General features: G+C 42.8%; 1 protein-coding gene across 2 annotated transcripts in view; it reads left to right on the plus strand.

Moving 5' to 3' along the window:
- The window catches only part of IL1RAPL2 (interleukin 1 receptor accessory protein like 2), a 497,457-nt gene that overhangs the window by 331,786 nt on the left and 141,704 nt on the right, over nucleotides 1-23,967 (plus strand). The window lies entirely within an intron of this gene.

The raw sequence follows: 23,967 nt of genomic DNA on the forward strand, positions 1-23,967 counted from the left end.
CCATTTTAGTTCACTGATGCCCAGGAGGTCAATATTTATTCTTGCCATCTCATTTTTGACTACACCCAGCTTACCAAGGTTCATGGTTCTTACATTCCAGGTTCCTATGCAATATTTTTCTTTACAGCATTGGACTTTCGCTTCCAGGCATATCTGCAACTGAGCGACCTTTTGGCTTTGGCCCAGCCGCTTCATCAGCTCTGAATCTACTTGTACTTGTCCTCCGTTCTTCCTCAGTAGCATGTTGGACACCTTCCAACCTGAGGGGCTCATCTTCCAGCATCATAACTTTTATATGTTGTCTTTGTCTATGGAGTTTTCTTGGCAGGGATACTGGAGTGGCTTGCCGGTTCCTGCTCCAGGTAGATCATGTTTGGTCAAAACTCTCCACTATGACCTGTCCATCTTGGGTGGCCCTGCAGGAATTATAACCTGGCAATGCAGATAATGCTGCTTAGAAGACGGGATATCACCAACCTGTCCACTGGCTGGCCCCTCCCTACTGCAATGCATTATCAAACCAATGCAATTACTCATGTGATCCAATTGATAACTCCCTCTTAAAAGGAGCAGGAAGTTACAGGGCAGGCTAGAAACACCATCAACTCCTTTCTGAGCTCATAACACCCAAGCATTCAAGAAGTGAAAAGTAAATGGAGGCTCAAGGTAAGCATGCGTCAAGATCTAATAATGCTGCATGCTTAATATGCAGCTCAGTAACTACAGCAAATCTTCCAACACTTTTAATCTTGCTTGCTGTACTGGTTTGGAAGGATGATCCAGAATGTGAAGCAGCTCCCTAATTAGGGGGAACATTCAGTTTCCTTGTAGCAATGTGATGTGTGTTTGCAAGGAGGGGTGTGTGTTAAAAAATCATTTTGCTTACTGCAGCTTCCTCCCAGCCCTTCATTGCTATTTTGCTGTCTTTAATACCTCCTGATTGCATCTTGTTATCATCTTGTCCTGATTTGCTTTGTAGCTTGTTACATAAAACAGGCTCTAATCTTTCAGCAATTAGTTTCTTATTAAAGTCAATTGAGATTTCTACCAATTGAGAAAGGGAGCTTCTGTTTGTGATTAGAAATCAGTCATGGCAGAAGTGTGAGTGTGTGTGTCAAGATGACACTTTCATGGAGGATAGGACTATCAATGGCTACTCGTCTTGATTACCATGTCCCAACTCCACTGTCAGATCCAGTACGTCTCTGTATACCAGTTGCTGGCAATCACAATTGGGGAGAATGCTTCTGGGCTTCCTATAGTCTTCTAGTAGGCCACTGTGAGACCAGAATGCTGGACTGGATGGGCTTATTGTGTGTTCTTATGATAATTGAGGCTACTTTAGCATTTCTCCATACACTCAGCTTGGCCTCAGCTGCTTATGGAAGCTAACCACTATAGCAGGACAAACACATGGACAAAGAGATGTATAGGTGAGGAACATTTGCAGCATGGCAGAATATGGTGTTTGAGCTATAGCTCTGTGGCAGAGCCAGTTGTTTTGGGTGTAGAAGGTCCCAGGATCGATCTCCACTTAAAAAGCCCCCAAAGAGCTAGCCTGGGAACTTTGAGAACTGCTACCAGTAGGGATTTCATTAGTTAGTGCATTCCTTAACCAGCTGATAAACTAATACATAGGCAATTAGTGATTTGTATTTCTTAAATCATAATCTAATCTCGAGGTAATTACGCTAAACAGTTTAAAACAAAATAGGATATAATAAAATAGATACAACACGCCGAAACAATGCATGAAATAAAGCAGCCGGAAAATCAGAATGATGGGTGCAAGGAATCCCAGCCACCATCATTTGAGAACATAGGAAGGGTCTGCTGGATCAGGCCTAAATGCAGCCTCACCCTGCAGCCTATTTGCATGGTGACTGACCAGATGCCCATTATGGGAAGCCCACAAGCTGGACCCAAGTGCAACAGCAGCTCTCCCTCATGTGGTTTCCATCAAGTGGTGTTCAGAAGCATGCATTCTCTGACCATGGAGGCAGAGCATTGCTTCTGACATGGATAGCAGCCACTGATACACAGAGGAATTCTGTTTTTATGGGTTATGATCGGAACAGTGTTTCTCCAAAGGATGCAGCACAGTTCTTGGCTAAAAAAAATGTCAAAATGTGTTCTTAAATCCTTATGATGATTATTCAATTTCTATCCTGCCCTTCCTTCCGGAGGAGTCCAGGGCGGCAAACACCAAAACGGTGAAGTGATGCAATTTAAAATAAGATAAAAACAATTAAAAATATTACAAGCACCTAAAATGTGTAAATCTCAAAAAAACTGCATATAAAAATGACATGTAAAAATGCATATTCTGAAAAAAATCACTTTTAGGAAATGATATGTTTTTAAAGAGAAAATATGTTTTAAAATATGTATTATAATGTGGATTTTCATGCCTTAAAAAAACAAAAGTGCATGAGTGCATGGAAAAGTAAAACAGACTAGAAGTGGCCTGATTTGTCTATACCCAGCTGCCGGGCAAAGTGAACAATGCTGAACTAGATGGATCATTACCTAACTGTATAAGGCTGAAATTCACAACCCCACTTTTGTAGCAGGCAGCTCCATTGATATGAATGGGAGTTGCTCCTTTCTGAGCAGCCATGCAATTATCTTTGTATTTTCTTTCACGCTGTGGTTAAGGTATCCTTTTGTACATGGCCAGCTGCATTTACTCAGAGTAATGCCTATACTCACAACCTTAGGGGATGTAAGCACTTCCTTCAGATGTGATTTAGCAATTTTCCCAGTGAACAAAAGCAGTAGCAGAGGGGGCTGTACTTAAGAGGCTGGAACACACTGGGTTTAAATCACAAGCCATTTGAGCAATCTAAAAAAAAATATGCTAGTCCATTTAGGCATATATGTGTAAGGCAATAGGCATTTATCGAAAGAAACTTTCAGCTTTAATCATGGGGATCAAATTATGCTCTCAAAGGCTACCCAGGGTAAAATATATAGCATTACATCCCACTTTATCTAGTTATCTATCCATCCATCCATCTCTTTAATCTGTGCATTGTATTGTAGGTCTAATGGTCTGGAACTGTGGCAGAGTCATTCAGCTTTTAAATCAAACTTCTTGTAAAGCATTAACCATTTCTTATCAGCAATATCAGTTGCCCAACAGCTGGCTAAAAACTAAAATGCGTATAAATGGACACACACACCTTTACCCATTTTGTTTGTGCTGTGATAGCTTGAATATGACAAAGCGAAAGCATGACAAAAGCTTCGAAGCATTTCATTACTTGGATTATCAAGGAAATGCTGTATCTGGATAATGTGTGAGATAATATGTATTATCACACATAATTTTTACATTGGAGCCTCAGAGTGATCTGTGATGCAGATGTAAAGAGACCAGGAGGTAGCTTAACAGTGAAATATTTTAAAAGGCATAAATTACATGTTAGTGCGTTATGAGCCTTATCCTCTATAGTTGAGATAATATATTTATTTCCATTAGCAAAACAGCATCCATAAATCAGCATTGGCAAGCCATGGTATTCTCAGACTCATAGATTTAATACCTGTAGTTACGCTCTGTGTGTGTGTGTGTGTGTGTGTGTGTGTGTGTGTGTGTTTCACAGCATTGTTGCTTGCCCTGAAAACTTTTGCTGCCAAGGAGTCTTGGAATTTACAAATATCTCAGTACAGTGAATGTGAGAACTTTGAAACATTTGTAAATATGGGGTGGGGTGGGGAATTCACTTCTTCTAGGTACCAGCAATGCTCATATGCACTCAGGGCCAGCCCTACCATTAAGCAAAGGGAGGCAGCTGCTTCAGGCAGTGATTGGTCAATGCATGGGGAAAACAGAGCTTGCCATTCCCTGTGTTGGAGAATAGAGCTATTTGTGCTATGTTCACTGCTCTGTGACCTTAACGCTAGCTTGCTGCCCTCAGATGCTGTGGAAGACACTGTCTGCCCCATCACCAGTGTTGAATTCAGTCTAGTAAGCTTCGGTTTATGGAATGATTTTTGAACTTTTTGAATTTTGAATTGTGTGATTAGTTTTTTCCTGTTGTAAGCAGTCTTGAGCATGGTTTTAACTGTGGAAAGGTAGCATACAGATAAAATGATGTATGAATGGGAGGGGGCTCTGTTTTCCCCTTCACCTTGAGCTGACCTTGCATGCACTTCTTGTTTCTTGTGATGGGACACCAGCAAAAACTACTGCCTGATTCTAGACTTCAGTACCAAAGGGTTTAGAAATACAGTGGAGTCTGTTAGGGTGATTTGCATGTGCTTGTAATAAGTTTGTAAACTGTGGAGGAGTCAGTCTTTTGCAGCCAACTGAATGGTGTATCCATCAGCTTTTTTTGTAAACTGCATAGAAGTCTTCTTGCGATCATGTGATATATAACTTTTGTTAAATAAATACATAAATTTAAGTTTAACAAAATGTTTGTGACACATCACCAATGAGGTGGCCTCCAAGGGTTGTTGGACTCCAACTCCCCAGCCAGTGGCGGAGGAACCCTCTCCATCACCCAGGGTGGGATGGCGAGGAGTTGGGCGAACTGCCCAGTGATGCATGCATGACATCCGTACAGACTGCGCACATGCAGAAGCCTGTATGGTTGCCATTCAAGTGGCAGCCCATACAGACACCCATACGGATGCCGTGTGCAAGCGGCAGCCTGTACAGATGTCTGCACAGACGCTGTGCGCAAGCGGCAGCCCGTATGGATGCTGTGTGGATGTAGTGCGAGCGGCGCCCACAGAGGGTTGCGTGTGCACCCTCTGCTGCTCTACAGCTGGGGGGAGGCAGCGGGCCATCTTGTCATCCCCCAGGGCGGTGACTGGGGTGGACCACTCCCTCCGCGCGCCCCTTCGTATGCCCCTGTTCCCAGCTAGCGGGGTCCATCATCAAACATGGTAGGGCTTGGATTCCAGCAGCAACTAGAGGGCAACACACTGGCTATCCCTGAACTATAGCTTCAGTGCCTTAATAACAGCAGCAGCAGCAGCAGCAGCAGCAAACAAATCAAGGCTGTTTGCAGAAAGAATCCTGGCTAATCAGACAGAATGTAAGCAGAATATGATGATGTCACATTGACTGAATGAGAACTAGAACTGGCTTGTAACATCACAAACACAAGTCGGTGAAAGAGCAATTCATAACATCATGCTAGAAAACAAATGAATAATATTCTAATCAGAAGAGTTTTTCATTTTTCTCCTTCTAGTCCTGAAGAGACTGCAAAAGATGTTTTTTAAAGCTATTTTCTAGAACAATTTTTTGGGAGGGGTGTTGCATTTATTGACAGCATTCCTATCGTAACAGCTGGTGTTTAATTATAATGTCTAAAAATAATTAATATCATTTCTGTAAGCAGAGGGTAGATGGTGACCCCCATACCATGTCTATTGGGTTTGATTATTATTATTTTTTGCAGAATTTATTCCAGAGCCTATATTTATCTACCATATTGTGCCCCCTATTAATGCCTTTGCAGTGTTGTATGCTCACAGATTAAATCAAGTCATGATGTGCTTATGTGAAATATATAGATTAATAAAGAATATGTGGTGTTTACTACTCTCCAGGAAATAAATGGTTTCAACAGCTTTCACATCTCACTTCAATTCTCCATAATTTAACGTATTTTGCAGACTCTGTGGGATAATATTTCTAGCGGAGTTTATTTATTTCCTTGTTATTTTTTCCCAACACAGAGATTTCTTTCAAATATAGAGGGCTTCCCTCAGGTTTTAAGTGGAGTTTCATGAATGAATGAAAATGCATTAAGAAATCTGTCTGTAAATAGCATGTGCAACACATTCACACTGAGATACGACTTCCCATCTTAGCATGAGTTGATACGTTAATATTAAGTGAAAATAAGGGGTAAAAAGAAAGGCATGTTTACTTCCTTTGAAATTCATAAGACTTTTGCCTAAGAATGCACATCACAAATTCCTTTTCACTTTCCCCCCCTCCATGAAATTTCAGTGGCAACTTGATGGAACACTCTGCCATGCTGGAGTATTCTTCCATTAAAATTGGCCCTTCTCTCAAAATACTGTTCAGTTTAGGAGACGTTCATTAAACATGGCTTGTATCCCATGTTGGTCATACACAGAGTAGACACACCGGAATTAAAGGACATGTTTTTCAGCTGATCTACTCTAAGAACATATGAAGAGCCTGCTGGATCAGGCCAATGGCCCATTTAGTGCAGTACCCCATCCTCACAGTGGCCAACCAGACACCTGCAGGAAACATGCAAGCAGGGCTGGAGCCCAGGAATCCTCTCCCCTCCTGTCTATGTTTTAGGATGTAATTAGGTGATTTCACCATTGATGTTTTCTACTAATTTATGAGTAGAGGGCGATGTTTATGTTACAAATTTATTGTAATGTATGATGTTGGTCTTTTGTTTTTGTTTTGCTTTGGTTCTTGTCTGTTTTTTGTAAGTTTTGGCGGTTTTAAATTTGGAGGTTTAAGTACATTATGTTGGTATGGGAAACTGTCGTGTGATGGGCCAATGGCCGTAATAAAGATCAATACAATATCCTCTCCCCTCCTGTGGTTTCCAGCAACTGGTATTCAGACTGCTGTCTTCGACTGTGGAAGACAGAGCATAGCTATTGTGACTCTCCAAATGTGGTCACTCCATAGATTTGTATATCAGCAGTTTTATTTTCAATTCCATTCCTAATGATCCCGAGCATGGAATTCACCTTTTTTCCACAGCTGCCACTCACTGGGTCATCTCAAGCCTATCCACTACAAATCCAAGACCTTGGTCCTAGTCAGTTACTGCCAGTCTGAACCCCATGAGTGTCTAGGGGAAAGTAGTTTGGCAGTAATCCTGTGGTTATCTAGGACTTAACCATGAACTTCAACTTTAGCAAGTGCCTGGAAGCTTTGACATAGTAGGCTGAAGTGCCATTTCAAAACTAGTTATGGTTAGTGAAAGTATCTTAGTTTCCTGGGAAGAGGGTTTGTCATGGCTTTCCCCTCTGTGAGAGGAAATAGGGGCTTCCTAACAACTCTTAAGACACTCCCCAGGATCCTTTGAGGAAAGCCATGACTGTTTAAAGTGGCACAATTATTTTAAAAGTATGGTGAATTAAAAAACATTGGCTTTGGTTGGCTTCTGTCCCCCTCCCAATAACTTGTTTACAAGCAGAATTATTCTAAAACGTTAAGAAATTGCTATAATGTTTCCGTTGTAAAAACAAAAACAAAAAGCAGGAATTATGGGGCATCCACGCTCTGTTTATTAAAGGGATTCGACAATATTATTTTCCTGGTCTCTCATGCAAGCAAATGACATTTTGAGATATTATGTTTTGAAATGTAGGACGCTTACCTCCTCGTTTCCCCTTCAATTCTGTTAAAATCAATAATATCTTTATGTTAATCATGTCTTATTCTGGGTTCAGTGAAACCTGTTTTATGAGGTTTGCGATGATACCCTACTCTTAGAGACAAGCTTGATTTATATAAAAGTACACAGAATCCGACAGTTTATGGAACGATTTGGGATGAGCACTGAAAGTAAGTGCGTCCCACTACAGATGGATGATCCATTAATCATCTTTTTTTTTAGTATTGTTCAGTGATTATGCTTAGGGCAATCTCTGAGGACACGTTTTGCTTTCTCTAAGTGTCAATAATGGATTTATTTGTTCTGTTTGCACTGCAGTCCATGGGAACATGATTAAGGCATTCTGTTACTTGCTTTTAAATCTTACCTTGCTAAGTGAGGCTGGTTTCACACTGAAGTGGGGAACCTTTTGCCCTTCAGATGATGCTACCTTCATTTTTTTTTTTTTTTTTTTTTTTTGTGGAGAAATACTTTTATTATGTATTAAATTTGTATAGACCAAAGTGACCCTGCATGAAAAACACTGAAACACCTGAGCCCGGGCGAATGAGACCTTGCACAGTTCCCTGTCGGGGGGAAACAGGCGGGGTCTAAATACCAGATGGGCGTGGAATAATAATAATAATAATAATAATAATAAATTAAATTTAAAATATATTACTATATGTATAATAATAAATTATACATATAATTGCGCAAAACGGAAGCGCTCGGCGGCACTCCTTCTGATGCATTCTGGGTGCTGTAGTTCTCCGTGGATCACTTCGGAGGCCGCCGGTTCTTTATGCGCCGCACAGAAAGAGAGAGGGGGGGGAGGAGTCCTGCCACACCACGGTTCCGGTGTTTGCACTTCCCACTTCCTTTTTTTATAATATTTTTATTGAACAATTTTTTATATAACAGAAACAAAACATACATCAAACAATAATAAAACATAAAACAAGTACCATTTCATAACCTAATTTCAAAACCTTACTTCCTCGACCTCCTCTTACTTCCCGTTTCTGTATTCCAAATTCTTACAGTTATTCAGCGAAATCTTGCCTTATTTTATTATAAATTTATGGTATTCACCCTTATTCTCTTTATCATAACCATTACTGATAGTAACCATTTGTTTTAATCCAACATCATTCTAACTGTCACCAATTTTATAATGTTTCTTTAAATATTCCTTGAACTTTTTCCATTCTTCTTCAGATGATGCTACCTTCAACTCTCATCGTCCCTGAACACTAGCCATACTGGCTGGGACTTGTAGTCCATCAGCATCTGAAGATGCAAGGGCTTGTCTCTTGCTCCTTCTTACTTTGGGAGCTGAGTGGGGCCAGGGCCCAGTGGTGCTGGAGTAGGATTGGTAGGGTTTGTCAGAGAAGGAGCAGAAGGACCCTGAGACGGGAGATGGGGAAAGTTCAGGCAGTGACATGAACTGCATCCTGGGCCACCTATTGCTAGACATCCTCACAAGGGATGAGGATGTTTGCATTGATATTTGTGTGCTTATCCACACTCACTGTACAAATCCAGGGTTGGTGCTATCACGAGGCAAACTCAAACAACTGTCTAAAATGAAGGGGTGGTGGGAAATTTAGGCCCTTCTGGGTGGGGAGCTCATTCACTTGCTCCCTTAGTTTCTGGCCTTCATTATAACTACTCCCAACACCACCCATCACTACCTCTGGCAAGGTTTCCAGCCCTCCGCCCCTTGCTGCTAAGGAGGTCATTCCTCAGAGACAAGCCATTATGGATGAAGTGGCCAGGAAAGTGTCAGTGCTGCTGCTACAGTTTTCCACAGTGGGTAGAAATGCTGTTTTACACAGTCATTGTACCTGTGGTGGCACTGCAGGCACTCCCCAGTCACCTCACACAGAATGTCTTGCTCTGAGGAAGGACCTTCTCCCTTGGTCCTTCAGTGTGACGCAGGGAGAAGTGGAAGGGAGAAAAAGTGGGTTGAAGGGGAATAGGAAGGTGGGAGGGGGAAGATGAAGAGCAGGAGTGGGGTGGGGGAGTCAGAGCCACTCTTAAATCCCGCCTGTGTGAACCTATGGCAGGGGTGAATAACCAAAGTTCCCTGCAGATGTTCTATCCAAAATGTTCCAGGTTCCAAGTTCCATCAGCCCTAGCTAGCACGGCTAACAGGTAATGGATGATGGAAGCTGTAGTCCAACAACAGTTTCCCTTTCTCTATCTTAGGGTGTCAGCACCTGTCTTCTGCAAGTTTATAAGCATAACATTATTTTCTTCAGTAATCATAAGTTATAGATACTCATCAGGAACAATGGTACCATCTGAAGGGCCACAATTCCCCACCTATGTATTAAAGTGATGTTAGCAGGTTCACCATCCTCAAATTTTATTGCAGCTTTGAAGCAGCCATTACAACAACCCTTCACTAGTTAAGTAGCAGAGAGCTTCTGAGCTTTTCTCACAAGTTTTCATGTCCAAGGGTTAAATGTAAATGCAGACTCACCTTTATGTTGGAAGTGCCTCTCTGTTTATAATTAAGCATAAAGCCCCCAGCCCCATCTGTCAACTAGAAGGCTTGTTTGCATATCACCTTAATGGGCAAGAAGGCCTGTTATGTAAATTGGTTGATATCTCAAAGGCACAAGGTTAAAATTCATAAAAGGAGTGTATTAACTACAGCTATGGATGGGGCTCTTGAATTAAAAAAAAAATGATATAAATTGAAACAATCATTCACTTGAGCTGAACAAATCTTAACTCTGGCATATAGAGAGGATGTTGGAGTCTCTGTTCACCAAAACTGTGGTTCATGGTTCCTGATATGAGAGAGGAAAAAATCCTCTCTGTTCCTCTCCACTTTTTCCAAGTCCACAGTACAGTGGTACCTCGTATTAAGTACTTAATTCGTTCCAGACGTCCATTCTTAACCTGAAACGGTTCTTAACCTGAAGCACCACTTTAGGTAATGGGGCCTCCTGCTGCCGCTGCACCGCTGGAGCACAATTTCTGTTCTTATCCTGAAGCAAAGTTCTTAACCTGAAGCACTATTTCTGGGTTAGCGGAATCTGTAACCTGAAGCATATGTAACCTGAAGCATATGTAACCCGAGGTACCACTGTATTCAAATTATGGACCGCCACAGGGTCTGTGGACTTTGCAATGGACTTTGACCTGGAAAATTTGAGTTTGTTGATGGAGCATTGAAATTCTGGAATGAGCAAACCTTTGAAATGGGCAATCAAGCTTCACACCAACTTGTTTATTTTTAAAAAGGTACATTCATATACAGTACTGTAACTACTTAAAAGGCACCAGATTCCATCTTTGTGTGCCAGAAGCAGTTTCAGAAGAGCCATGCTAAGTGTGATAGTAGTAGGCAAAATGTGCCAACGATTCCTTACTGGGTAACAACTTTACAAATCTGATGTTACTGCAGATTCAGCTGCTTTGGAGCAGTAACATTTCCAACTGAAGGGGAAATGCTGGATCAGTAAATGAAATCTTTAAAAAGGAACAAAAGCATATGTTTCATGTTATCAGATTGGATTTTCCTCCTGCTGCCTGTTCATAACTAGTATTTCACTTGCATCAGGATTAAATTCCTTTTGTTGCACTGGATGCCTGTCCAAGAGGATTTGGCCAAGGAGAAAATACTTGCAAGTAGATGTTTAATTCTGATAAATCATTTTGTTGGAGATGATACATCAGATCCCCCCAATTGGCTTTTCTTTGCATCACACAGAAGCAAAAGATGTTATCCTATTGAGAATGACAGCAAGAGAAGTTTTGCATTTCCTGAGCGGTCCCCCTCCCCCAATCATCTCTCATTTGATTTTTCTTTTCTTTTCCTGTGCCAGATGTTGCATTAAGGGCTGTTAAAGCCAAGAGTGTTGAAAGAATGTAACACATTTAAAGAAATTGCGGTAATGTACTGACTGAAACGGGCTTTGTGCTTTTTCCGTTCTTCAGTTCCTGGTATCAGCGTATTTGGGGGAGATAATGTGGAACCTTCCTTGCATTAAAAGATTGGCATTCACAAGGAAACATGTAACTGTTAGATTATAAAAGATGAAGAAGGGAGAAAACTTGGGCAATTCAAAAGAACTTTCTTGCTTGGTCAGGCAAACGTCCATCCACATCCAAATTCTCTGGGATGTAAGCAAGGCACAAAGACCCTTCTCCTGTTGTCCAGAAGGAGAATGGGGGTTCATTCCCATAGGGATATAGCCCTAGACAAGGTGACATTGACATTCTCAGGTGTGTTTTATTTTATTTATTTTATTTTATTATTAACAACATTTTGCATGCTGTCCTGTCACATGAAGATCTCTGGGCAGCTTATTGGAAATTTAAGTATTGTACCAATTCAAAATACAGAGCAAGACATAAACCCAAGAAATCAAAACAACCCAAATACAACAAGAAAACAAGAAAACAAAGTTAAAACACAGATCCTTAAAAAAATAAAATAAAAGAGAGGACCAATTTTGGCTAATTAGGTAAAAGGCCTGGTTTAGGTAAAACAGTCTCTGCCTGACTGAAAGAACCGCAATGATGGTACCAGGTGAACCTCTCTGGGAAGGGAGCTAAGTACCATAAAGGTCCTCTTCTGCCTTCCTACAGTGGAGGCACCCAGAATATGTGACCTTAAGTTTGGGATAGGTACATATGAGAGAAGGGTGTCTTTTATTTAAGCTGGAAGTGCAACAGCAGGGATAATTCAGTTTGCTACTTAAGGGTTAATTCTGTTAGTGTCAAAGTCAGGGAGCCAGAGGGATGGGTGGATGTGTTGCTTAGCAACCAGGCAGAGTAACATGATCTATCCTGAGGCAGCATATGCTCTGATTGGCTGTGTAGTTTAGAGGGAGTTTTCCTATGTATGTTTAGCTGAATATGTCCCTCCCTGCTATGCACAAAGCATGACTCAAGAAAGACAAAACCACTCTGTTTAACCTTCCTAAAATCCTACATTGTTTCTGTTCAGTTTTCTATTTTCACTCTGGATTCCAACTACATTATTTAAGCGATATTCCTAAAAATCTGGTCACAAATTGTTTAGCACTTTAAAATTAGCACTTTACATTGGACCTGTAAACAGACTAAGAGCTAGTGCATGTATGCACTGTTCCTCTAATGATTTTGTTTAAAAAAGGAAATAAATAAAAAATGGTGGCCTTCTGTAAAGTTCCATGTTGTTTGATCACATTCTTTGATTTTGGAGGGGAACAATATATGAGGAAAACAAGACATTTCCAGCTGTCTACATTTTGGAGTTTTAGTTCATTTTACATTTTTTCCTTTCTACTACTTCTTCTCCTCCAGATTTACTATGGTGGCAAAAAGGTTAATTTCTTTTCTGTTCCTGGATCTGATGATGGATTGTTGCAGAGCACACTTGGAACCAGTTTCCATTCTAAATAATAGGCCCTGGTAGTTCTCAAAAATGGACAATGTACTTTTTGTTATCTCTCGTGAGGGACGTAAAATTAATGAAGAAGTCAACAGAGAGGTGCTGTTTTGCTCTGTTTCCACCAAACTGCTGCAGAGCCTGTTAGAAATAATATAATCCATTTTCTGCATCTATATGGTGTCATTTTGTCAATTAAATCTGCCTAAAATCTGAACCAAGTGCTTCTCTACAGACTTGCCTCAGCAAATTAAACAGGACTCAGATTACTGGTATGGTTTCAGTTTTAGGATAAAAATATCAATTTTGATAGTTGGGAAATATTTTTACCAAAGCATTTTTGATACTGTTGATATTCATCTACTGTATTAAAACCATTGTTGTTTCTGTTGCATGCTTTTGTTTGGTATAAATCTTTCTCCCATGTTCCCCCCATGTTTCCTGAACCAGTCATGTGGGTGATCCAACACAATCAAGAAACCCCGTTCCCTCACAGATATACAATTCTCCGAGTTCCCTGGGAAGAGGAATTGATTGTTAAACCACTTGGGGAGCTGAGGGGAATAGGGGTCTCCTAGCAACTTTCAGCCACGGTTGTTCAAAGTGCTATGATACTGCTTTAAATGTATTGTGCAGGTGGGGCCTTAGATTGCATATGCCAGCCAGCTAGCTTTCAGTCTGATTTCTCAGCTGATCCACCTTCAAATATTTCAGAGGTTAGCAAGTATGAATAAATTCACTGCATTAAAAGAGGGCAGATGTACAGTCTGGGAAGCTTTCCAAATCTGGGGTTATCATTACCCATTTAAAACAAAAGCAAAAACCTGAGGGAACTCTAGTGTAAGGGACAGGTGGAAAGATATGCATTTAAAAAGTGTATCCACCTACATGGAGGTAACCATACCACCAAGTTTCAAAAGTGTGATCGCACATCTTTTATGATGAAAGCACGTTATATTCAGCTTTAAAAGTGGGGAAAGAACTCAAATCAACCCTTTGACCTATGTCTTCCTTTCATGCATGATAGAGCAGCCTCTTTGATCTTTTCACCTTCGCTGGTGAATTTCCTCTTCTGTCGTTCCCACCTGCTCAGTTGTGCCCTAGCTGAGCTTCTCAGCTATTCTTTAGGAGGCCCGTGTTGACCTACCTGGGTTCTTCCAACCAACTTTGAGAACATAAGATCCCTGGTGGATGAGTACAAATGTTCACCTAGTCCAGCACCCTGTTCTCACAGTGGCCAGCCAGATGCAAGCAGGACCTGAGTGAGACAACCCTCTCCCTACCTCTGGTTCCCAGCAACTGACATTAGAGACATCCTACTTAACCATCATAGTTGTAGCCAAAGATAGCCTTATTCTTCATGACTGCCTGTTTCGGGCAGGAATCCCTTGGATGTGGTCTCATTATTATTATTTTTTTAAAAAAGCTTAATCCAGTGGAATACACTAGCGCCCCATGGTGACCTACATGCCAGCCTATCAGCATGACATCTTTAAGTCCTTGGTTCTACAGTAGCAGCATTCACCTTTTCTCTAACAATACTCCATTTGGGCCACTCTATAGCAAATTAGGGAGTGGTGCCAGGCAACTGATGGCAACTTTACTACGCTTTGGAGCAATTGCACAGCTTTTGTTCTGCTGGGCAATCTGTGGCCCTCCAGTTGATGATGGACTCCAAGTCCAATCATCCCCAGGTGGGATGGTGGGAGTTGAACCCTGGCAACATCTGGAGGGCCACTAGTTCCCTATTCCTATTATTTTGTATAATCAGCAAGCTTGGCTACCTCATTGCTTGCTCCTAACTCTAGGTTGTTTATGAACAAGCTAAAAAATAGAAGTCCCAGTATCCTTGAGGGACTCCATTTTTTTACATCCCTCCATCTGGAGAACTGTCCATTTATTCCTGCTCTCCACTTCCTGCAACTTAATCAGCTCCTGATCCACAAAACAACCTCTCCTCTTATTCCTTGACTGTTAAGCTTACTCAGTTGTCTTTGGTGAGTTACTTTGTCAATGCTTTTTGAAAGTCCAAGTATACTATGTTAACCAAACCACCTCTCCCTATATGCTTGTTGACACTCTGAAATAACTCTTAAGATTTGTGAGACAGAACTTGCCCTCGCAGAAGCCATGCTGTCTCTGCTTCAGTAAGGATTGTTCTTCTGTATGCTTATGTTACCTTACTCAAACTCACCAGTAACAATATCTAAGTTTAGAATAGTGTAAAGGCTAAAGGACTTCTGCCACTACCCTATTTGTCCACCCCCTTTCTCTTCCTATAATTTCAGTCCATTTCCCACTGTGGGCCTGCAGGCACAGTATTGCATATTTAAAATGGATTGTTTAGCACGTAGTGATTGTAGGCCCTTTATAAATAAACTAGAGGAAGGTGGTGGTCTCACTATAGAGTTTCTCCCTCTCCCCTTTCCCCACCCACCGTTTCTGGCACAGACTTTGGCCAAGATGCTGTTGGGATGAGAAAACATTGAGGGCAGTTTACGGCCTCAAGTGCCTCTTGGAAGGCACAAGAGTTGAGAGCTCAGCTCTTCCTCATCACTAGGCAAACAGGCCCTGTACTGTAGGGTACCTTGGGGGAATGAAAAGCATCTTAAAAATGTATAGACCAATGTACAGACAGGGATTGCAATCTGGGTTATAATTAATGACTTCAATGCCTATCCAAGCAAAGACAACCGTATTTCATGCTTCAAGGCTCAAGCTGGTTGCCTGTGAGATATTGGGGGCAGGGGATTTGGAAAGAAGAGAACACACACACCCTTCCCATCTCTCCTTGCTGAGCCAGGTGCAGATGTGTTGTGTTAGAGAATCAGTTTTGCCATCCTGAGCACTTCAGAGATTGGCCAGTTTTGCTCAGAGGAGGGAATTCTTGGCTGCATGGATCACTGGTGCTGCACTTGGCAAATTCGGCATTACTTAACAAACACTTGGCTTTTCTGCTCTGTCCATGACTTTGCTAAATGAGGTCCTTTTAATCTAACCTCTGGGAGCAGACTAATTCTGCCTCCTTCACTTGAAGTTGAAGTAAACAGGAATACCCATGCCAAGTAATTTATCCAGATGCTGTAGGCATTGTTGTGTTACTGGAGCCTTGTTTCCAAGCTGAAGTGCTTAAGTTTTGGAATGTTGCTCCAACTTTGATTAAAATAAGCTTCAAACAAGGGAAGGGAGTAGACAAGAGAGGGATGGCTTTCTTTCGATGGAAGACTATGTGCATGACTGATATTTAAAATAAACTTTAAAAGAGAGGAACATATTGCTTGGCTAAAATGTATAGAGAAGAGTAGCTCAATGTCATGCAGCAAAAAGGGCACTGCAGCTAGGATGTGCCACATTAACGAATTTCATTGCAGGAAAGTCTGACAGTGTGTCTGGACACAGTTTACAAGTCTCTGAACAGATGAGTTATCAAATATGTAAGTTGGCCTTGCAGCTGAACTTTGCAGCTCAGGATGCTCCTGCTCAGGGCTCCAGCCAGTCATGTTCCCTTTCAGCTCCATTTTGTTCCCATGGTTTTCCATTCCACACAAACACTCCCATCAAGTGATCATGTTCAGTTTTCACTGGGCTGTTTTGGAATGTACCCCTTCTCATGTCTCCACTTTAAAGTCTGCCTGCTGATATCTCTTCTGCACGGGTGGCGCTGTTATGACCACATAAGTATCCACATTTCGCGAGGGTGGTTTTGCTATTGGCATACAGTGTAATGCATATTACATGTATTCACACTGTGGGAAATAAACAGAAATTGTCAGTTGCCATCGATGAAGATCAGGTTAAGTTTGCTTCGGTGTGTGTGGACTCAATGAATTCCTCATACACAGATCATGTAAACCCCCAAAATCAGCTAACCTCAGGCTGATGTCCTCAAGTGTTTTTTGATGACAACTTGCATAAGCCCAGGGGTGTGACATGGGGAGGGCCGGGGGGGGGGCTGTGGCCTTGGGCACAGATTTTTGAAGGAGCACAAGGCTGCGCAACCAGCTGCCCCCATAACAGGCTCCCTAACCAAGCCTGGAGATGCAAGGGGGCAAGCCAAACCATGCCTCGCCTGGGCCGGGCCTTCAGGGTGGCATCTCCTTCTCCTTGTGAGCAGCGAAGGGATGCTCAAAGGCACCCCATCCTTGGGCCACTCAAGAGGGAGGAGGAGGGCACCGCAGCAGCTGCCACTGCCCACCAAAGAGAGGCAAGAGGCTCTGTCAGCCTCCTCCTCCTTCATGAATGGGGCAGCACAGCCCTCAGGTCTGCCCTTCTCACAGGGTGGCTTCAAGCCTCTTTCTCCCTCCCTTCATTTTGCCTCATTCTGCACATGCTGCCCGGTCTCCTTCATCTCCTGTCAGACTGGTACAACTCAGTGGTGAGGTCTTGATCTGGCACTGCCATCCTTCCTCTGGCACCCTGACCCTGGCAACCTGTGCTACTCCACTGCATTAGCCCCAGCCAGCATGGCCAATGGTCAGGGACAGTGGGAGTTGTGACCCAATAACATCTCGATGGCGCCATGTTAGGAAAGGCTGCTTTGGAAGGGCGCAACGCTGATTGGTTGGGTGTAGGAAGGAATCTGGTTATGAATCGTGCATATCACAGACCTTGAAAATCTTGAGTTGTTGCTCCGGTTGACAAATAGAGACATTTGATGCAATGACAGGTGATATAGTGTGCCATATTTCTCTTTCTATTGCTGCTTAAATTGTATATTTAGTGAATTATTTTTGATTGATGATAGCTTTGGAGGTACTCACCAGGGGGAGAAAAAAGATGGCATATTTTAACTATATTAATGGTTTGAGACCTAAGCCGAGCACCATATATTTTTGTAATCCGTCAGGAGCAAAGCTGCAATTTATACAAATGGATTCTGTCTATCTTTAGCCTCAGCAAGTCTGACAAAGAGATGTCACTGGGAGTAATGTTTCTCATCATTCATAGATGCAGAAGCCAGAGGCTACATTTCTTTGATACGAAATCGCTTTGGAGTTTCTTGATTCCTAGAAGAATAAAAATAATGTTGATAATAACAATAACAACAATATCAGTATTTGTTGCCATCAGTTGCCTACGTTGTTTTTCAAGGCAACAGCAAAGCAAAACCCCACCGTCTGTTTTCCAAAAGAATAAGAAAATCCCCAACCACGTCAATTTGCAAACAGCAGGGGCTGTGCCAATTAAAGGCTGAAAAGCAGGGCAAGGCTTTTGCCTGCAAAGGTTCTGAACTCCTCAGCCTAAAACCTGCAACACTGAAATGACGGCCTGACAGTCCCGTCAAAGGGAGAGATACTTGTGGCACTTAGCCGTATGGCGTGTTAGTTCAGTTCCCTTTATGGTACTTTGGTAATGAGGTGTGAAAACTCTACAGAGAAGTGCTGAAGATGAGGCTTGGGTTTTTTTTTTTTTTTCTTTGCAGAAATGATAAAATAAAATTCTTCTCGTTTGCTTCAGTCTGAGAAGTGCTCAGCCCCAAGGATCACTGGAGTCTGCACCCGTCAGAAATTAGGGCACAACCGACCCAGCAGCAGAATATGTTTCACACTGCTGCATATAAGAGTCTATGTGTGTGCATGCCCAGCAACCAGATATCTTTCACTGCCAGCTTGGTAGGTGCCAGTTGCAGAAAGAAGGGACCCAGATTCTGCTTGTACATTATGCTTGCTGACAGATGTAATATGAATAGATCCTGTTTGTGTGTGTGTGTATGACTTCATGGATAGTATGTTGTCTTGGCTATAAACAGTAACATCTGCAGGGAGGGGGCATAGCTGAGGGGTAGGGCATACACTTTGCATACAGAAGCACCTATATTTAAGGTTCCCAAAATTTACTCAGACAACTCCCCCACTTGTGCGCGGTCCAGTCACACGCAACCATGTATATGTGGAGCACCAGGAAATGGCAGTTGCAGATGGTGGAGTGGCGCTGCACTGCTAACCTGGCCCCCAGCAGCAGAGTGGCTACTGCTTACCAGGAGGGAGAGTGGAAGGGGCAAGGCAGTCAGGAGACTGGCACCATGCAAATGCGCCAGCAGAAGCCGCAACAATTAAACTGCCCTGAAACTGATCAAAATTTGTAGTGTAGCTATACCTATTCAGTTCTTCAGGGTCTCTCAAGCATCCTCTCCCCCCCCCCGCCCCCGGCTTGGTTTTACAAGGGGCAGCACTCTTAAGATACTGGTTAGCTCAGTTGGTTAGAGTGTGGTACTGATATTGCCATGGCCGTGGGTTCAGTCCCCATTGGACCCTTGAGGTCCCTTCCAACTCTACTATTCTATGATTTTATGAGACAAAAGAGAAGGAAAGTGATAGCCACTGAACTGGCTGTAAGCAAGAAGGAAGGCTGGCTGAGGGGAAACTGAGGTTGCTGAGGCAGTGCCCTCATGGGCCCCCCTCCACTATAAGCATGCATTGATTTCTAGAACACCATAGCAATGTGTTGTGGTGCTTTCTCTCCCCCCCCGCCCCCCGTCTTGTTATAAAATACCACATTCCTACTGGGGGAAATTTTTTGAGTCTTGTTTAGGAGAGTAGCATTGCCTCAATACCTGTTGAGATGCAGATTAGAGACAAGCTTACTCAGACATCGCACACTCTATCTGGAAGAAACCAACCAAGCCCGCAAGCAGCTTTCTTTGAACAGAAAGCCTTAGCTGGATGTTCTTTGATTAAAATAACTCTTGACACTGCGAGGAAGGCAGAAGACAGGGGTGAGAAACTTCTCCTCCAAGAGCACCAGCCCTGCCCTTAAGGGGAAGCCCAAGTGGCAGATCATGTATTCTGCTTGATCCCAGGAATCCTCAAGGATTTAGTATGGTCTACATGTTTAAGTTACTTGATCTAATTTGCAGTTCCTGGGCTAAATACATAGACCAGAACAAGGTAATCCTTCATTTTTCCCACTTCTCTACATTTTCCTGCTTCTTTTTTGCTGTTGTTGCAAAAAAACAGTTTTAGGTTAATATGCATGGGGGGTGAGGAAATAAATACATACTTGTAATGGTTCTAGGGGTTGCTCGTGCGTAAGCCGGTGCTTATCTCCCTGGCTGGGTGCAAACACCTGGCTGGGTTGCCAAAGTGAACCTTTTCTGTCCGGACAGCCACTCACCCGTGGCTGACTCAATCGCTGGCAGAATCCGTCAGTGGGTGTTTCTTAAACTTCTTCCAGCAAAGAAGCTCTTTGACGCCTAGTCTCCTCCTACTCTCTCTGCGCGAAAGCCTTCTGCGCAAGGAGGGCATGGGCAATGGAGGACCCCCACTCTCCCCGCTGGTCCCAGGCAAGGAGTCATGGGACCGCCTCACCGCTTCCCCCACCTGCCCCCCTTCTCCACTGATTCTCTTCCCCAGAAGATGGGCTGCTTCTCCCGATCCCTGGACGCTCTCTGGAATCCCTCTGGCTTTTGCTCTCTCCCTCCGGCACTGATGGCAGTTCCCTGACAATACTGGGGGACAAAATGCATGTGTGTGTGTTGTGTATGTGAACATACATACATACACACAATTTTTTGACAAAAAAAGTTGCAGATTGATGCAGACACTGCATTGGGACAGACTTATGAATGAAGATATGTGAAAGGGAAAGGAACTTAAAATAGGCCAGTCTTTCCATCACTGCTCGATATTGTAAGGTTTCTTGGGGCAACCCCCCCCAACTCCTCATGGCAGGTATGCTATTTAAAATCTACCATTATCAGTGCACCCAAGCTGTATAGGAGTTATTGTACATTTTTATTGGGCCATAAATAGGAGTCACAGTTGTCACCTATTCAGCCTTTTAAATAAGCCCACAAAAGTTATAGTCACAGGCAAGGGGTGCAGTGCTAGCCTACTGAAGACAAGAAGAGGTAGAGTGGAGAGCTCAATCTTTCCATCAGCAGCCCACTGAATTTTACATTGAACTTGCCTAAGGGTTTCTGTCCTCTGGTAGATTTTCAGCTCCTATGCTGGGCACACAGGTATGTTAGATCCCTCTATCCCTGCTCTGCCATTCCTCTCAGTCACCTTCATGGAATTCCTTGTTGCCTATGGCTGGGCAGCACTATGTTGCTTCATCTTTTATGTGCAAAGCTGGTCATCATCTACATCTACTCCAGTGTTTCACAGGTGGAAACAGAGACCTGCTTGCAGCTAATGGTGAGCAAATCTGTTAATTCCAGTTTCTCCTGGTTTCTCATTTTTAAAACTCTTGAATCCATTTCTCCTCATTCCACATACAGCTAACATACACATTTTTGTAGGCAAATTTGCCTAATATTTCTGCAAACAATTTCCCTTGAGATAATGCACCTTTGTATGTTTTCTCTAAGGTATGCATTCTTATGCACACTTCCAGCTAATATGTGCACATTATTTGGCCGGAGAACCGCATAGCAAAACTCAGAGAAGTGCAAATCTGAATGGATATCTGTGTTCCAGGATTTCCCCTCAGATGTGAACTGAACTGAATTTCTCCCCCGTCCATAATTGCAACACCCATATTCTCATACGAAATAACACCATCTGATTCCCCAGCCCAGCCCTGACAAACATTAGTTGCATCCATGTTTATGGGCTGCAGTGTGTTTATTTTATTATGCAGTCTGTTTATTTATTTAAAAGTTCATCCTAAAGAAAAAGGGTGGATTTTCTTGCTTTGCTGGAGGTGCCCTCCCTGCAAAGTACCTTCAGCTGGTTTGGCATGTACAAAGAATTGATCTCTGAAGGCTTAAGCCCTAATGAGAAGTGCTTATGGGAGTGTTTAATCTGACTTTGTTTGGGATTTAGAGAGTGAGCAACCTGCTGCTTTGGTTGAGCTGAACTGAGCTTATCCAAAGAATGCAACACGGAGCTGATATAACTTATCAAGCGCCCAAGTCTCAACTTTGTGGTTTTTGTTTGCTCTAGCCTAAAACACACCCGCAGAGTGCAGAGAGCATGAATAACACCAGCTGCAAATTTGGAATGGTATTCCAATGTAAATGTGCTTTCAGGAGCCTTAGACCAGAATTATGGATAGATGGGAGTGTTGTTCATTGCAGAGTTGGTTTCAGAAGTTGACTTTCTGGGAACCTGCTGCAGCTCCAAAGGGGGGGGGGGCTCATTCTGTCCCTAGAGCACTGTCCTCCTGGCTGCTGTATAGAGGAAGGTGCCTTATACAGAGTGAGATCATTGGTCCATTTAGCTCACCACTGTCTACTCTGCCCAGCAGTGGCTCTCCGGGGTTTCAGGTAGAGGACATTCCCAACCCTACTTGGAGATGTCAGGGATTGAACCTGAGACCTTCTGCATGAAAAGCGGATACCGTACCACTGAGCTACAGCTCATCGGTACAAAAGTCTTCTTTACAGACAAGTGTGAGAGGGCTTTCTCTTGTGTCATTCTATATTGTGGAATGCATTCCCTGTGGAGCTATGGTCCAGTTCCCACCCTCTTTTTCTCAGCTTTTAGAAAAGGTGTCAAAACACACACACACTTAAAGACCTTTAAAATAAGTATAGTGCTATTGCTGCTGGTGCTAATGTTTCTAACCATGCTTTATTGCCTTGATGTTTATAGGACACCCTTTTTTTAGTCTTGTGATGCATACTTTCTCGATTGGTTTGCAGAAAGTTGGTTTCAAAGTTTCAATGCATGCATAAATGCATAATGTATGGGCAGGCAAAAAGCTCAGAAACGGGGGGGGGGTTGTGGAGAGAGGGAGGGAGTGGCTTAATCAGCCAGGGATCCATTGGCTCATGAGACAACTGCACTGCCATCATGTGATGGCATGGGGCGCAATTCAAGCTGGTGCAGTGATCAGCCTGCACTTCCCCACAAGTGCAGCTGTGCCCTCCCCCTGCTCTGTTAAGTCCCAGCAGGCAACAGCTGGGGTTAGGATTGCACCCTAAGACTTCAAAATCCACTCATAATTGTCATTTATGTAAGAGGTGTCTGTAAGAAGTGGTCTTATTGGTCATAGAGTGTTAATTGAATGCAGATTTTCCATGCTCTAGTTGTCAGGTTGGCGTGAATGATAGTCTTCATTTGCATGCAAAGTCTCCTGCTCTCCCTTCAAGATGGATGGTGGACCCTTGCTTCATCTGTCACCACTTTGCTTTGTTTCCCCCCCCCCTTTTTAGTAAGATGAAAAGAATTTGGGGAGGGGGGAATTAAGAATATATATCCTTGAAATGAAGGATAACATCAAAACAGGTTGCTCAACACAAAGTGTTTAGAGCAGAGATGAAATGGTGCGTCTACTGTGTAAAACATCTTTTTAGTTCATTAACTGAAGTGAAATTTTGATTCTGACATCAATGAATCATTTTTACAGTGAAAAAGTAGAATCTACGTGTGTGTGTGTGTGTGTGTGTGTGTGTACAACAGTTTAGGAGAACTTAATCATGTCTGATGTAAACTTCCTGTATGTTTTTTTGCCAGACAAGATCAGAACCTAAGCTAATCTATACAATTAAGCCCGTGTTTAAACACTTTTAATTAATTCCCTTTGGTTTCACTGCGAAAGAAGGTGCAATCCTTAAAACAATAATTACTTCATAGGAATGTACTGCATGCATCACCCCTCAAAAAAGAAAAGAAAAAAGAATAATAAAAAATATTGTTGATCACTTCAGGATGCCTCATGGAAACTGAGCCAGGAAGGTGATTAATACCTCCTTGCAAGAGGAGGTGGTCTGTGTCTGCTTGAAAGAGGCAGTGGTAAGACCACTCCTTAAGAAACCTTCCCTGGACTCAGAATACCGAAGTAACTACCAGCCAGTTGCTAATCTCCCCTTCTTGGGCAAGGTTCTTGAGCTGGTGGTCATGGACCAGATCCAGGTGCCCTTGGAGGAAACAGATTTTCTAGATCCGTTTCAACTGGGGTTTAGGCCCAGTTTTGGCATGGAAACTGCTCTAGTCACCCTGGATGATGACTTCTTTCAGGAGAGAGACAGAGGAAATGTGTCCCTGTTAATTCTTCTTGATCTCTCATTGGCCTTTGATTCTTTCAACCATGGTCTCCTTCTGCAGCAATCTGAGTTAGGGGCGGGTGGTACCACTTTGTGGTGGTTCCAGTCCTCCTTGGATGGTCGTTTTCAGAGGATGATGCTTAGTGGGTCAGCCCTGTGGAGCCTTCAATGTGGGGTTCAATTCTATTCCCCATGCTGTTTAGCATCTACATGAAACCATTGAGGGGGGGTCACCCTGAGTTCTGGAGTACATTGTCAGCAATATGCTGATGACACACAGCTCTGTTTCCCCATGACAA

This window comes from Podarcis raffonei, chromosome Z (assembly GCF_027172205.1).
Source record: "Podarcis raffonei isolate rPodRaf1 chromosome Z, rPodRaf1.pri, whole genome shotgun sequence".
NCBI lineage: Eukaryota > Metazoa > Chordata > Lepidosauria > Squamata > Lacertidae > Podarcis > Podarcis raffonei.